The sequence below is a fragment of the Heterodontus francisci genome, unplaced genomic scaffold (genome assembly GCF_036365525.1).
Source record: "Heterodontus francisci isolate sHetFra1 unplaced genomic scaffold, sHetFra1.hap1 HAP1_SCAFFOLD_61, whole genome shotgun sequence".
Lineage (NCBI taxonomy): Eukaryota > Metazoa > Chordata > Chondrichthyes > Heterodontiformes > Heterodontidae > Heterodontus > Heterodontus francisci.
The window spans coordinates 1,778,562-1,792,184 of record NW_027141441.1 but is presented as its reverse complement, the minus strand read 5'-3'; the positions used below and the strand labels follow the sequence as shown (position 1 = coordinate 1,792,184).

General features: G+C 44.7%; 1 non-coding gene across 1 annotated transcript; it reads left to right on the top strand.

Moving 5' to 3' along the window:
- The first annotated feature begins 11,613 nt into the window (after positions 1–11,613).
- Positions 11,614–11,685, top strand: trnat-cgu (transfer RNA threonine (anticodon CGU)). The gene has a single exon. It is a non-coding gene; the product is annotated as a tRNA-Thr (tRNA).
- Positions 11,686–13,623: the final 1,938 nt, after the last annotated feature.

Sequence of the window (13,623 nt, the reverse complement as noted above, 5' to 3'; positions counted from 1 at the left end):
GATTTTGGACCAGAGACAGAAGAGCACGATGGAACAGAGAGTTCACAAGTGTGTCAAAAGCACTGACTCAGAGAGAGAGAGGAGCAGAGCTGGGGTAAAACAAATCAAGGAGTGACATCACAATGGAGAGTGAGAGCAGGGAAACAGAGAGCCGCTGGGGTGAGGATACAGGATTTGGTTCTTGCTTCGGTGCAGTGGAAGGAGCTGTTTGGTGAGGATCTGTTGAGCTGTGACATCACAGGCAAGCAGGTAGTTGATTGGTTTGGAAAAAGCTGCATGTTTGATGAGTATCTGGTAAGTGATTGAGGTCCATTTTAGTCCTAATGTTTGAAATAGTAAACAAACTAGTGGGAAGCTTAATAAAATATACAACAAAATAAACAATTGAATAAAATAATAAAGTAGTTAATTGAAACACGTTAAGGATGACAGGACAGGTGATGTGTCACAGCTGCAGCATGTGGGAGCTCCTGGATGCCAGTGTGATCCAGGGCAAACACGTCTGCAGTAAGTGTTTGCGGCTCAAAGAAGGAGAAAAAAGGAACGTAGTGGTAGTAGGGGACAGTATAGTAAGGTGGATTGACTCTGTTCTCTGCAGCAAGGAGCAAGAGTCCAGATGGCTGTGTTGCCTGCCGGTGCCAGGATTCAGGACGTCTGCTCAGGGCTGGAGTGAAACATACAATGGGAGGGGGAGGATCCAGTTGTCGTGGTCCATGTCGGTACCAACGACATAGGCAGGACAAGGATAGAGGTTCTGCATAGTCTGTATGAGGAACTAGGCACAAAATTAAGTAGGAGAACCTCAAAGTTAATCATCTCTGTATTATTACCTGAGCCATGTGCAAATTGCCATAGGACAAATAAGATTAGAGAAAGTAATGTGCGGCTGAAAGACTGGTGTGGTTGTATTGGGTTCTGGTTCGTGGGGCATTGGCACCAGTACTGGGGAAAGAGGTGGCTGTACCGTTGGGACGGTCTACACCTGAACCGTGCTGGTGCTGGTGTTCTAGTGAGCCACATAACGAGGGACGTAGAGTTGGTTTTAAACTGAATAGTGGGGGCAAGGGATCAAATTTGGGAAGATATGGTGAATCAAGGAGGAGAGGCAAGGCAAGAGAGAAAGGTATAAATATGGGAAATGATAAACAGACTGTGACAGGAAGGGACAGAGCAGACAAATCTAAGAGTAAATCAACAGATAAGGCTAGAGGTTACAAAAATAATAAAAGGACAAAACTAAGTGCTCTGTATCTGAATGCATGGAGCTTTCGAAACAAAACCGATGAACAGAGAGCACAAATAGAATAAATAAGTACGATCTGATAGTCATTACAGAGACATGGCTGCAGGGCGACATAGATTGGGATGTGAATATTGGAGGTGACATGGCATTTAGGAAGGACAGGAAGCTTGGAAAAGGTGGTGGGGTAACTCTGTTAAGTAATGATGGTATTAGCGCAATAGAGAGGGATGACCTAAGTTCAGGAGATCACGATGAAGAAGCAGTTTGAGTTGAGATGAGAAATAATACAGGCAAGAAGTCACTTGTGGGAGTGGTGTACAGGCCGCCTAACATTAACCACACTGTAGGATGGGGTATAAAAAAAGAAATAATGGCAACTTGTCAGAAAGGTACAGCAATAATTATGGGGGATTTTGATCTCCATATAGACTGGAAATTCTGATGGGCAGACGAGGAGTACATAGAATGTTTTTGGGATAATTTCTTGGAAAAATAAGTTCTGGAGCCAACCTGAGAGCAGGCTATACTAGACCTGGCATTGTGCAACGAGATAGGATTAATTAATGACCTCATAGTTAAGGTGCCCCTAGGTAGTAGCGATCATAAGATGATTGAATTTTACATTCAGTTTGAGGGAGAGGAGAGTGGGTCCCAAACGAGTATTTTAAACTTAAATAAGGGCAGTTATAAGGGCATGAAAGCAGAGCTAGCTAAAGTGAACTGGCAAATTAGGTTAAGGTCAATAGAGATGCAGTGGCAGACATTTAAGGAAAATTTCAGTATACACAGAATAGATACATTTCAACCAGAAAGAAAAATTCCAAAGGTGGGACTCACCATCCATGTTTAATGAAAACAGTTAAAGATACTATCAAACTTAAAGAAAAAGCCTATAATTGTGCAAAGATGGGAGGCAGGTCAGAAGATTGGACAGAATATAAAAAACAGCAAAGAATGACTAAAAGATTGATAAGGAAGGTAAAATTAGAGTACGAGAGAAAGCTAGCAAGAAATATAAAGACAACTAGTAAGAGTTTCGATAAATATTTTAAAAAGAAAAGAGTGAGTGTTGGTCCTATGGAAAGTGTGTCTGGGGAATTAATAATGGATAATTAAGAGATGGCAGATGAATTGAACAGATACTTTGCATCGGTCTTCACTATTGAGGATACAAATAACATCCCAGTATTAGCTGTAAGTCAGGAAATGGAAGGGAGGGAGGAACTCAAGAAAATTACAATCACCAGGGAAGTGGTACTAAACAAATTGTTGGATCTGTGGGCTGACAAGTCGCCAGGTCCTGAATTGGCTAGTGAGATAGTTGATGCGCTGGTTTTAATTTTCCAAAATTCCCTCGCTTCGGGAAGGTTCTGTCAGATTGGAAAGTAGCGAATGTAATTCATTTATTCAAAAAGGGAGGGAGACAGAAAGCAGGAAACGACAGGGCGGCACAGTGGCGCAGTGGTTAGCACCGCAGCTTCACAGCTCCAGGGACCCGGGTTCGATTCAGGGTACTGCCTGTGCGGAGTTTGCAAGTTCTCTCTGTGTCTGTGTGGGTTTCCTCCGGGTGCTCCGGTTTCCTCCCACATGCCAAAGACTTGCAGGTTGATAGGTTAATTGGCCATTATAAATTGCCCCTAGTATAGGTAGGTGGTAGGGAAATATATAGGGACAGGTGGGATGTGATAGGAATATGGGATTAGTGTAGAATTAGTATAAATGGGTGGTTGATGGTCGGCACAGACTTGGTGGGCCGAAGGGCCTGTTTCAGTGCTGTATCTCTAAACTAAACTAAGGCCAGTTAGCTTAACATCTGTCTTCGGGAAAATGTTAGGAGCGATTACTGAAGATGTTATAGCAGGGCATTTAGAAAAAATAAAGGTAATAAGGCAGAGTCAACATAGTTTTGTGAAAGGGAAATCATGTTTAACCAATTTATTCGAGTTCTTTGAGGGAGTTACATGTGCTGTGGATAAAGGGGAACCGGTGGATGTATTGTACTTCGATTTCCAGAAGGATAAGGTGACATATCAAAGGTTATTGCAGAAAATAAAAGCTCATGGTGTCAGGGGTAACATATTGGCTTGGATAGAGGATTGGCTAGCTGACAGGAAACAGAGAGTCAGCAGAAATGGGTCATTTTCTGGTTGGCAAGAAGTAACGAGTGTTCCACAGGGATCTGTGCTGGGGCCTCAACCTTCTACAATTCTCGAAATGACTTTGATGAAGGGACCAAAAGTATGGTTGCTAAATTTGCTGATGACAAAGATAGGTAGGAAAGTAGGTTGTGAAGAGGACATAAGGGGACTACAAAGGGATATAGATAGGTTAAGTGACTGGGCAAAGACCTGGCAAATGGAGTATAATGTGGGAAAGTGGGAAATTGTCCACTTTGGCAGGAAGAATAAAAAAGCATATTATCTAAATGGTGAGAGATTGCAGAGATCTGAGATGCAGAGGGATCTGGGTGTCCTAGTGCACGAATCGCAAAAGGTTAGTCTGCAGGTAGAGCACGTAATTAGGAAAGCTAATAGAATGTTATCATTTATCGCCAGGGGAATTGAATACAATAGTAGGGAGTTTATGCTTCAGCTATACAGGGCATTGGTGAGACCTCTTCTGCAACACTGAGTACAGTACTGGTCTCCTTATTTATTGAAGGATGTAAATGCATTGGAGGTAGTACAGAGAAGGTTTACTAGACTAATACATGGAATGGGTGCGCTGTCTTACGAGGAAAGATTGGACAGGCTAAGTTCGTATCCACTAGAGTTTAGAAGAGAAAGAGGCGACATGATTGAAACATACAAGATCCTGAGGGGTTTTGACAGGGTGGATGTGGAAAGGATGTTTCCCTTGTGGGAGAATCTAGAGCTAGGGGTCACTGTTTAAAAATAAGGGGTCACCCATTTAAGACAGAGATGAGGAGCAATTTTCCCCCTCAGAGGGTCGCGAGTCTTTGGAATTTTCTTCCTCAAAAGGCGGTGGAAGCAGAGTCTTTGAATATTTTTAAGGGAGAGATGGATAGATTTTTTATCTGCAAGGGGGTGAAAGGTTATCGGAGGTAGATGGAAATGTGGAGTAATCAGTTCAGCCATGAGCTTATTGAATGGTGAAGCAGGCTCGAAGGGACGAGTGGCCCACTCCTGCTCCTAATTCGTATTTTCATATGTAAAGACAATGTAGAGTGGTCTGTACTGTTCACAGTACTTCTCCTGTAACTGCCGAAGTGAGACAATCATGTCGACTGTCGATCTACCAGCTCTGCAGCTGCACTGAGACTCAGGATAGATGTGTGATGCCAGGGTCTGCAATCTGGTCAGAGCAATGCGAGCAAAGACCTTCCCCACAATACTTAGCAAGGTGATGCCTCGCTAATTGCTGCAGTCACTGCGATTCCCCCTTATTGTTGTACAAGGTGACAATGTTTGCATCACGCATGTTTTGAGGTGCAGATCTTTCCTTCCAACAGAGACACAGAAGTTCATGGAGATGCTGCAGTAGAACCGCTTTTCCACTCTTGATGATTCCAGGTGGAATACCATCATTTCCCGGGGCTTTACTACTGGCAAGATGGTCAATGGCTTTGTTGAGCTCCACTATGGTGGGGTCACTGTCCAGCTCCTCCATGACAGGGAAGTCTGGAATGGCACTGAGAGCCACTTCAATGACAATATTCTCCGTTATGTAGAGTTTAAGGTAATGCTCCACTCACCTTTCCATCTGCTTGTTAACAGATGATTCCACTTTGACACCGCACTGAGACCTTGAGCATTGTTGTCTGAAAGAGCCTGATCGAGGATGTTGAGGAACTCCTGGGTCCTTTCTGGATCAGTGGTTCGTCAAGTGTTGATCTGAGGACGACGTTCTTCTTGGATGGATGAAGCTTCCTTGGCTGAAGCCTGACCTTGTTACACACCAGGGAGTGGTCAGTGTCACAGTCAGCGCTGTGATAGCTGTGAGTGATGAGGACACTGCTGAGGGTGGTATGTCTGGTGATGGTAAGGTCTAGCTGGTGCCAGTGGCGTGATCTCAGATGTCTCCAGGACACCCTGTGGCACAGCTTGACCTGGAAGTAGCTGTTCATCACACAGAATCCATGGTGACAGCATAGCTCCAGCAACCTCTGTCCATTTTCATTCATCTTGCCAATCCCCTGGTGCTCTATGCACATTGGCAAAGCTGTGTAGTCAGTACCCAAGCTTGTGTTGAAGTCTCCTAGAAGGTACAGTCCCTCAGTGCTGGGAATTCTACTGATGGCAGTATCAAGTGTCACATAGAATTGATCCTTGACATCTGGGGTGGAGGTGAGTGTCGGGACATAGATGCACATGAGATTAACTGGGCCCACGCTTGTTGACAAGTGAAGAGTAAGAAGTCTCTCTGAGCCTACTGTGGGTTGTTCACTCATCTCAAGTGGCGTGTTTTTTACTGTGAAGACCACTCCATGCTCACGAGTTGCCTCTTGGGCTTTCCCCTGCCAGAAGAAGGTGTAGTGTTTCTCTTTGAGGGATCCACTTTGGACGAGTCTAGTTTCTTGCAGCACAGCAATGTCCACATTGAGCCTTGTGAGTTCTTTGTCCATCAAAGCTGTCTTGTGTGTGTCATCAACCTGCAGAAGGGTGTCAGTAAGGCCAGGACACATGTTCCTCACATTCCAGCTTGTGATGCGAAGGACTGGTGTCTTCTTTGTTGAGCTTGATTTTCTTGGTGCATTGATTATCGATCCGCCTGTTGAGAGATGACTCTCTAAGCTCCAAGCACCCATTGAAGCAAGCAGGTTGTGGCAGGACAGCACCTAACTGATTGGGGTCTACCCAGCTTGGAGTGGGTGGTAGCTATCCAATGAGATGCGATGATCTCTTCAACTGTCAGAAGTAACCCCTGGTGCTCATACTCTGCACCAATTGAGTGAGAGCTTATAATCGGTAACCGTTTCTTCCCGTGTTGTGCTAATGTTTAAGCACAAATAGTGTCCTCTTCACGGCACATTAGCACTGAACACAAAATGGCTCCTTTGGTCATGTGTTAATAAAAAAATGGCTTTCTTGACCTTGTTAGTTATTACAATGGATACATTATAAAAATGGTCAAGTTAAACTAAGATCGAACTACCCAAGCTTACCTGCATCCTCCAGTCCTCTGGCAACATTCCCATATTTAAGGAGGATTGAAAGATTGTGGTTCGAGCCTCTGATATTTCCACCCTGACTTCCCTCAGCAACCCAGGATGCAACCCATTCAAACTGGGTGACTTTTCTACTGTGAGAGCTGCCAACCTTGTAATTGTCTCCTCTTTATCTATTTTCATCCTGTCCAATTTCTTCACTTCCTCCTCCTTTACTGTGACATTTGCAGCATCCGCTTATTTTGTGATACTTAATTAGTGCCTCAGCCACACCCTCTGCCTCCACAGGATCTCCTAATTGACCCACCCTTTCATTGACTGTCCATATGTTGGTAAAAGACTTCAGTGTTCCCAGTTATGTGACCTGCTAATCTTTTCTCATACATTCTCTTGCTGATCTCATTTCCTTTTTCAGCTCTCCTCCGTACTTTCTGTATTTTGCTTGTTTCTCTACTGCATATGAATCCTCACATGATTTCGATATGAATGATTTTTGAACTATTTTGTTGACGGATTGAGTTTTGTAAATTTCTCCCTAGCTCCCCTCATGGTCAGGCAGAAAGTTTAACTGCTGTGTTTTCAAACAGCAACAGCTTTATTTGAAAAGCCATTGGGACAGGATTCCGGGTTTTAATCCAGTCACAAATCTGGTTCTGATGTCTTGTGGCTCCAGCTGTCACATGACCTGTCAGAGGATGACCTCATAATTGGCCCAGTCATGGAGCTGTGGGTTGATGTTTAAATTGTTGCAAAATAATTTTCCAGAAGGACAATCAAAATGAATCGATATATAAAAGGTAGATTTTGTGAATTTGTGCTCCCAGTGGAAATTCCTGCAGAGTCTGCTGGTTTTCATATCCCCAATTCCCCACAGGAAGCTCTGTGCTCGGAGTCTGCATTCATTATATCAATATTATACAGAATCATTTCATGGGAGACCCTAGTGTGAATTGTAGACAGGTGGTTCAGTTTTAACTTTCAAAGTAACACAGAAGCAAAATACTGCAGATACTGGAAATCTGAAATAAAAACAGAAAATGCTGGAAATACTCAGCTGGTCTGACAGCATCTGTGGAGAGAGAAACAGAGTTAACGTTTCAGATCTGTGACCTTTCATCAGAACTGGGCTGAAATTGTCTGAGGGCCAAGTGACCTCTTTCTGTGCCTTAAACTTTCTATGAGTCTAAGATCCTATGAGATTCTGGAATCAATTTCAGGGTCGATGACATTGCACTCTGTAAGGATAGGAAGATGGAGATTATTAAGTACAGTGCAAGAATACAGATGCTTTTACATTATTTTAATCAAAATTGATTTAAACTTTGGGTTCACGCATCCGATCTTTTGATCACAATGACACTGATAACAATGGAAAAAGCAAGACTTGCATTTCACGACCACAGGACGTTGCAAAGCCTTTTACAGCCAATGAAGAACTTTCCAAGTGTAGTCACTGTAGTCATGTAGGAAACATGGTGGCCAATGTGCGCACAGCAAGCTCCCAGAAACAACAATGTGAAAAAACGAGATAATCTGTTTTTAAGTGATGTTGATTCAGGGTTAAACAATGACCAGCACCCCAGAAATAATTCCCCTTCTATTCTCTGAAATAGTGCCATGGTACCTTTAACATCCACCTGAGAGGGCAGAGGGATCCTCAGTTTTCTGTTTCACCTGAAAAACAGCATTTCTGATAGTGCAGCACTGCCTTAGTACTGTACTGGAGTGTCAGCCATTTTTAAAGGGCTGTTAGTCCTACTGGAAAATATTTAAAGGAAGATTAAATGAAATGAAATAAATACATTGCTTTTGCCTCTCTCCCATCCCCCCAATAACAGTTAAATTAATTATTTGCCCTTCCCTCCCAAAACCTACCTTTACCATCTGACCTGCCGCCCAAAACTGCACAAACTGTAAACTATAACCCTTCCCACCATCCCCTACACCCATGACATTAATTTGACTCCGTCCCCCCTCCCCCACACTGAGAAACTTACCTTCTCCCCCCTCCCCACCAGTGTTGCACCTCATTTCCCCGGATGGGGCTCCGAAGGCACGGCAGTGCCGGTCACCGGGCTGGAGATCGCAGCTGGATATCAGGAAGTGATGGGATAATAATTAATGCAGGTTTGTGGTCCCGTTGCCGAGCGGTGGGGGTTCCCCCACAACGCCTCGCCGTCGCAGGCAATATCGAGCCAGGCCCTGCCGGCGTTGAGGTCCATGGCGGGCCTCATCCGGGGCCATCTTCAGGCGGCTCCCACCCCACCCCCACCACAGATCTCGACGTTGAGGGCTCTATAGAATCCAGCCCATGACTTCTGTCAATCTCAACTCCACAAGGATTTGTCTGTTATTTGTAGAAAAATTAAAGCTCTATCACCTTTTGATAAAAGGGGGTTTCAAATCCAATTCCAAACAAATGATAGTTCTCATTGTATCTAGAACATGTTTTCTTACATACAAACATACCAATTAGGAGCAGGAGTAGACCACTCGGCCCCTCGAGTCTGCTCCACCATTCAATAAGATCATGGCTGATCTGATTGTAACCTCAACTCCACATTCCCACCTGCCCCCGATAACCTTTCACCCTCTTGTTTATCAAGAATCTAGCTACATCTATCTTAAAATATTTCAGAATTTCTGTCGTCCAGCAACTCTCACTTTATTTCCTGGATTTCACCTAAAAAATGTATTTCCACACTTTGGATATCCTGTACTTCATTAATGTTTTTGCTTTCTGGGGATTTCCCTTTAATTATATTCAGTGCTGGTATTTTACTGCCACACACTGACTGAAAGTGTCCCATCTTTCTGCAGGAAAAACACTCAGGTTCTTTGGCGAGGCAGTTTTCCCACTTGTGTCTCTCTCAGCCACACCGACTGCAATTGGTTGCAGCTACCACTAGATGCTCTTCCCGTCTTTCTTGTCTTTTACCACTAATTTTTCCTTTTGTTTTCTGAACAAATTCAATTGAGTCTGCAACTCTGGAGATCAGACTCTCCCTGTCCCCTCGAACAACGGATTGGTTAAACTTTCTAACCTCTGTTTGTCTGCTCAATTGAAACTCTTTCGTTAATGTGAGATCAGCCCTGGACTGCAGATGATCTGAAAGGGTGTTGTCTAATACCCCGAACACAATCCTGTCTCCATTCAGCTCTTCTCTTAAGTTGCCGTATTCACAAACCTCCGTGAGTTTGTTCAAGTCATTGATAAATGAATGAATACTCTCCCCTTTCTGTTTGGTACGCTTATTAAATTCAAAGTGATTCCTGACAATGCAGCGGCCAGCCGACGTCATCAGAGCGCTCCAAGCTGCGCACATGCACAAACAGTCTCCTGCGCTCTGAGATGCTGCGCATGCTCAGCCTCCGTCTTCCAGGAAGAAGTGGCGCATGCGCGGGAAAACTCTCTACCCCCTCTCAGCCACTCACTCCAGGCCGCTCGCTGCCCGCTCCTCGCTACCCTGCTCCCCCGCCCTCCGGCCGCTTGCTACCCCCCCACCCCCGCACTGCCCTCTCTCCGTCCATTCACGCCCCGCTTCCCCCCCACGTCCCTCCAGACACTAGCTCTAAGCCATGCTGCTTCCCTCCTCTCGGCCTCTCGCTCCAACATTCGATCATTCTTCACCGCAACACCTGATAAAGCAATGCGAGCCTCGAGGGGAGATGGGGCAATGTTGGAGCAAGTGGCCGAGAGGAGGGAAGCGGCAGAGCCCATGGCCTGGAGTGTGAGCGGCCAGAGAGCAGGATGGGGGTGGTGGTGGGGGAAGCGGGGAGTGAGCAGTCAGAGAGTGGGATGGGGGGAAGCGGGGAATGATCGTCCGGAGAATGGGATGGCACTGTTTAGAGGGGATTTGAGGAAAAAATATTTCACCTCGAGGGTGGTTGGAATCTGGAACACATTGCCTGAAGGAGTGGTAGAGGCAGGAACCCTCACAACATTTAAGAAGTATCTAGATGAGCACTCAAAACGCCACAGAATACAAGGCTACGGCCACGTGCTGGAAAATGGGATTAGAATAGATAGGTACTTGATGGCCGGCACGGACACGATGGCCGAAGGGCCTGTTTCTGTGCTGTATAACTCTCTGACTCTATGAAACCTCACTGAATTACAGAGGGTGTGCAGCACTGTCAGAGGTGCTGTCCTTCTGATGAGACTTCAAACAGCGCAACGTTCTCCGAGTATCAACCAAAACATGTCCATTGTGTAGATATATGCCATATTTGCTTATGAAGTGACAGTCACTGCTCCGAAAGTAATTCACTTTAGGTGAATTAAGATGACTTGGTACTCTATAACTGGCGAATGCGCAAGAGGTAGCGGGGGACTATTGGGGGTGGGACGGAGGCGGCGATGGCAACCTTTGAGGGGATTTTTGGGTATAAGTTGTTTTCTGTGATAAATTGAGTAGCTCCATCTTTAATCCTGGCAGCTGCCTGAATGTCACAGACAGTGACGTTTCAGTGGAAGAGGCTGCATTTGCGCATGTGCTAGTACAGCGTCACCTGGTGGTTGCATTGTCAGCAAATGCAGCGTTTTAACTTTGGCTCCACGATGACATTTTTTTCCTCAATTAAAATAGGTCTTGAGTGCCTTAATAACTTCTTCACACGTAGCCTACACACTCCCTCCATGGCAGACAATAGTGTACTGACCTGCTCCATGTATGGCTTCTGCACGAGACCCGATGCAGTACGATACCTTGCAAACCTCTGGAACCATCTCGGCCACTCCTCGGCTTGGTTCAGTCCAGTGACCTTTTCAAAGGTACAGGCAAATATTTCTCCATCATTGCTTTGGTTTACTGTGGCCCCCATATAATATTCTGATATCTGTCAAGGCTCAGTACACAATTTATAAGAATCTGACGGTTAAAATAACCTGAGTTTACTCTACACATCTTGCATTGAAGGTTTCATCGACAACTCTCCATGAGGTGCCGGACAGATTATATTACATCACTTCCTGTGATGATGCACATAGTCTATTTATATAATCTGCCCAGTAACAACCCAATGTCCACTCTTATATTATTGTACAGATGTGAGAAAAGCTGAGGATGAGAATGGAACGTCTGAATGAAGATTTCATGATGCTGATGATGTAAATGAGGCTGATCTGTTTCCCATTCCACAATCCCTCTTTATTTCTGTGCATGTTTCTCGATGCTGTTTCAACCAAACTGAAAAAGAATCACAAATCCTCCTCTGGAGCCTCAGGTGTCCATTAACAAAAGGCATGGTGGCCAAATGGTAAGGCGTCAGTCTCGTTAACTGAAGATCACGGGTTCAATCCCCGTCTGTGCCTTATGATTAGTTTCTCACTTTAAATGTGATGTTTCCAGAAAAGATGTCCGTTGCATTTGTTTTGGCCATCTGGAAATCAGTGTGATGTTGCACTTCATCCTGGACACTGGGAAGAACATGAGGAGTAGCCACATGGTCCCTCGAGCCTTCTCTGCCATTGATAGAGTGAAAATAACTGAGGTCCAAGCACTGAACCTTATTACTGTGCATTTGCTTGATATTTAACAGAGCTATTCTATTCATCCCACATCCCGCACTCCTGTCCTTTCCCCCATTGCCCTGTTATATTTTCCATGTCAGGTATATATACAATTCCATTGAGAGTTAACATTGAATCTGCTTCCACTGACCTTTCAGGATTGCATTCCAGACCAGAGCAACACACTGCTGAAAAAACAATCTCCTCATCACAACTCTAATTCTTTTGTCAATTACTTTAAATGTGTTTCCTCTGGTTACTGACCCTTCTGTCACTGGCAACACTTTCTCCTTCTTCACTCTATCAAAACTCTTCAGGATTTGCATTTCCTGCTGCCTTTGCTGATATAACAAGGCTGAGCACACATCACCAAAAGGAATATGATTGGCTCTGAATCACATTTATCTTTCCTGTCAATCTGATGTGGACATTGTATTTTCCCGGAACCAAACAACCTGAGCAACAAGTGTGGGTTCCAGTGATTCCCACCGCTCTGAGAGAGAGAGGATGTGATAATGAGCCAGATAGAAGAAAGGAATGAGATAGAGAGTAAAATAGCCCTGGTCTGTTTCTACTAACCACCGGCCCCCTAAAATGGCATCATTTTCTCCTGCCTCTCCACATTCTAATCCATTAATTAATGCAATCCTTTCATCTGGAACATAGAACATAGAACAGTACAGCACAGTACAGGCCCATCGGCCCATGATGTTGTGCCGAACCTTTAACCTACTCTAAGATCAAACTACCTACATACCCTTCATTCTACTATCATCCATGTACCTATCCAAGAGTCGCTTAAATGTCCCTAATGTATCTGCTTCTACTACCACCGCTGACAGAGCATTCCACGCACCCACCACTCTCTGTGTAAAGAGCCTACCTCTGACATCTCCCCGAAACCTTCCTCCATCACCTTAAAATTATGCCCCCTGGTGATAGCCCTTTCTGCCCTCGGAAAAAGTCTCTGGCTATCCACTCTATCTATGCCTCTCATCATCTTGTACCCCTCTATCAAGTCACCTCTCATCCTTCTTCGTTCCAATGAGAAAAGCCCTAGCACCCTCAACCTTACTTCGTAAAACATACCCTCCAGTCCAGGCAGCATCCTGGTAAATCTCCTCTGCACCCTCTCTAAAGCTTCCACATCCTTCCTATAATGAGGCGACCAGAACTGAACACAATATTCCAAGTGTGGTCTAACCAGGGCTTTATAGAGCTGCAGCATAACCTCGCGGCTCTTAAACTCAATCCCCCTGTTAATGAAAGCCAACACACCATACGCCTTCTTAACAACCCGATCAACTTGGGTGGCAACTTTGAGCGATCTATGGACATGGACCCCAAGATCCCTCTGTTCCTCCACACTCCCAAGCATCCTGTCTTTAAGCCTGTATTCTGCATTCAAATTCGACCTTCCAAAATGAATCACTTCACACTTTTCCAGGTTGAACTCCATCTGTCCCTTTAATTCCTGTTTCCTAATCCATTGATGTTTCACAATGTACTGAACTGTCCCAATCCATTGATCTAACTCAGTCTATAGAATTTCCCAATCCACTGATATTTTCCAGTCCATTGACTTTCCCAATCCATTGATGGTTCCTGACCATTGACATTCCCAATCCGTTTATATTGCCTGTGATTTCAAAGCAACTGTGGAATACAAATAGTATCAGTATTATCAGATACATCGAGACGAGGTGCAATAGCCAAGTGGACAGATGTTGGGTTTATAAA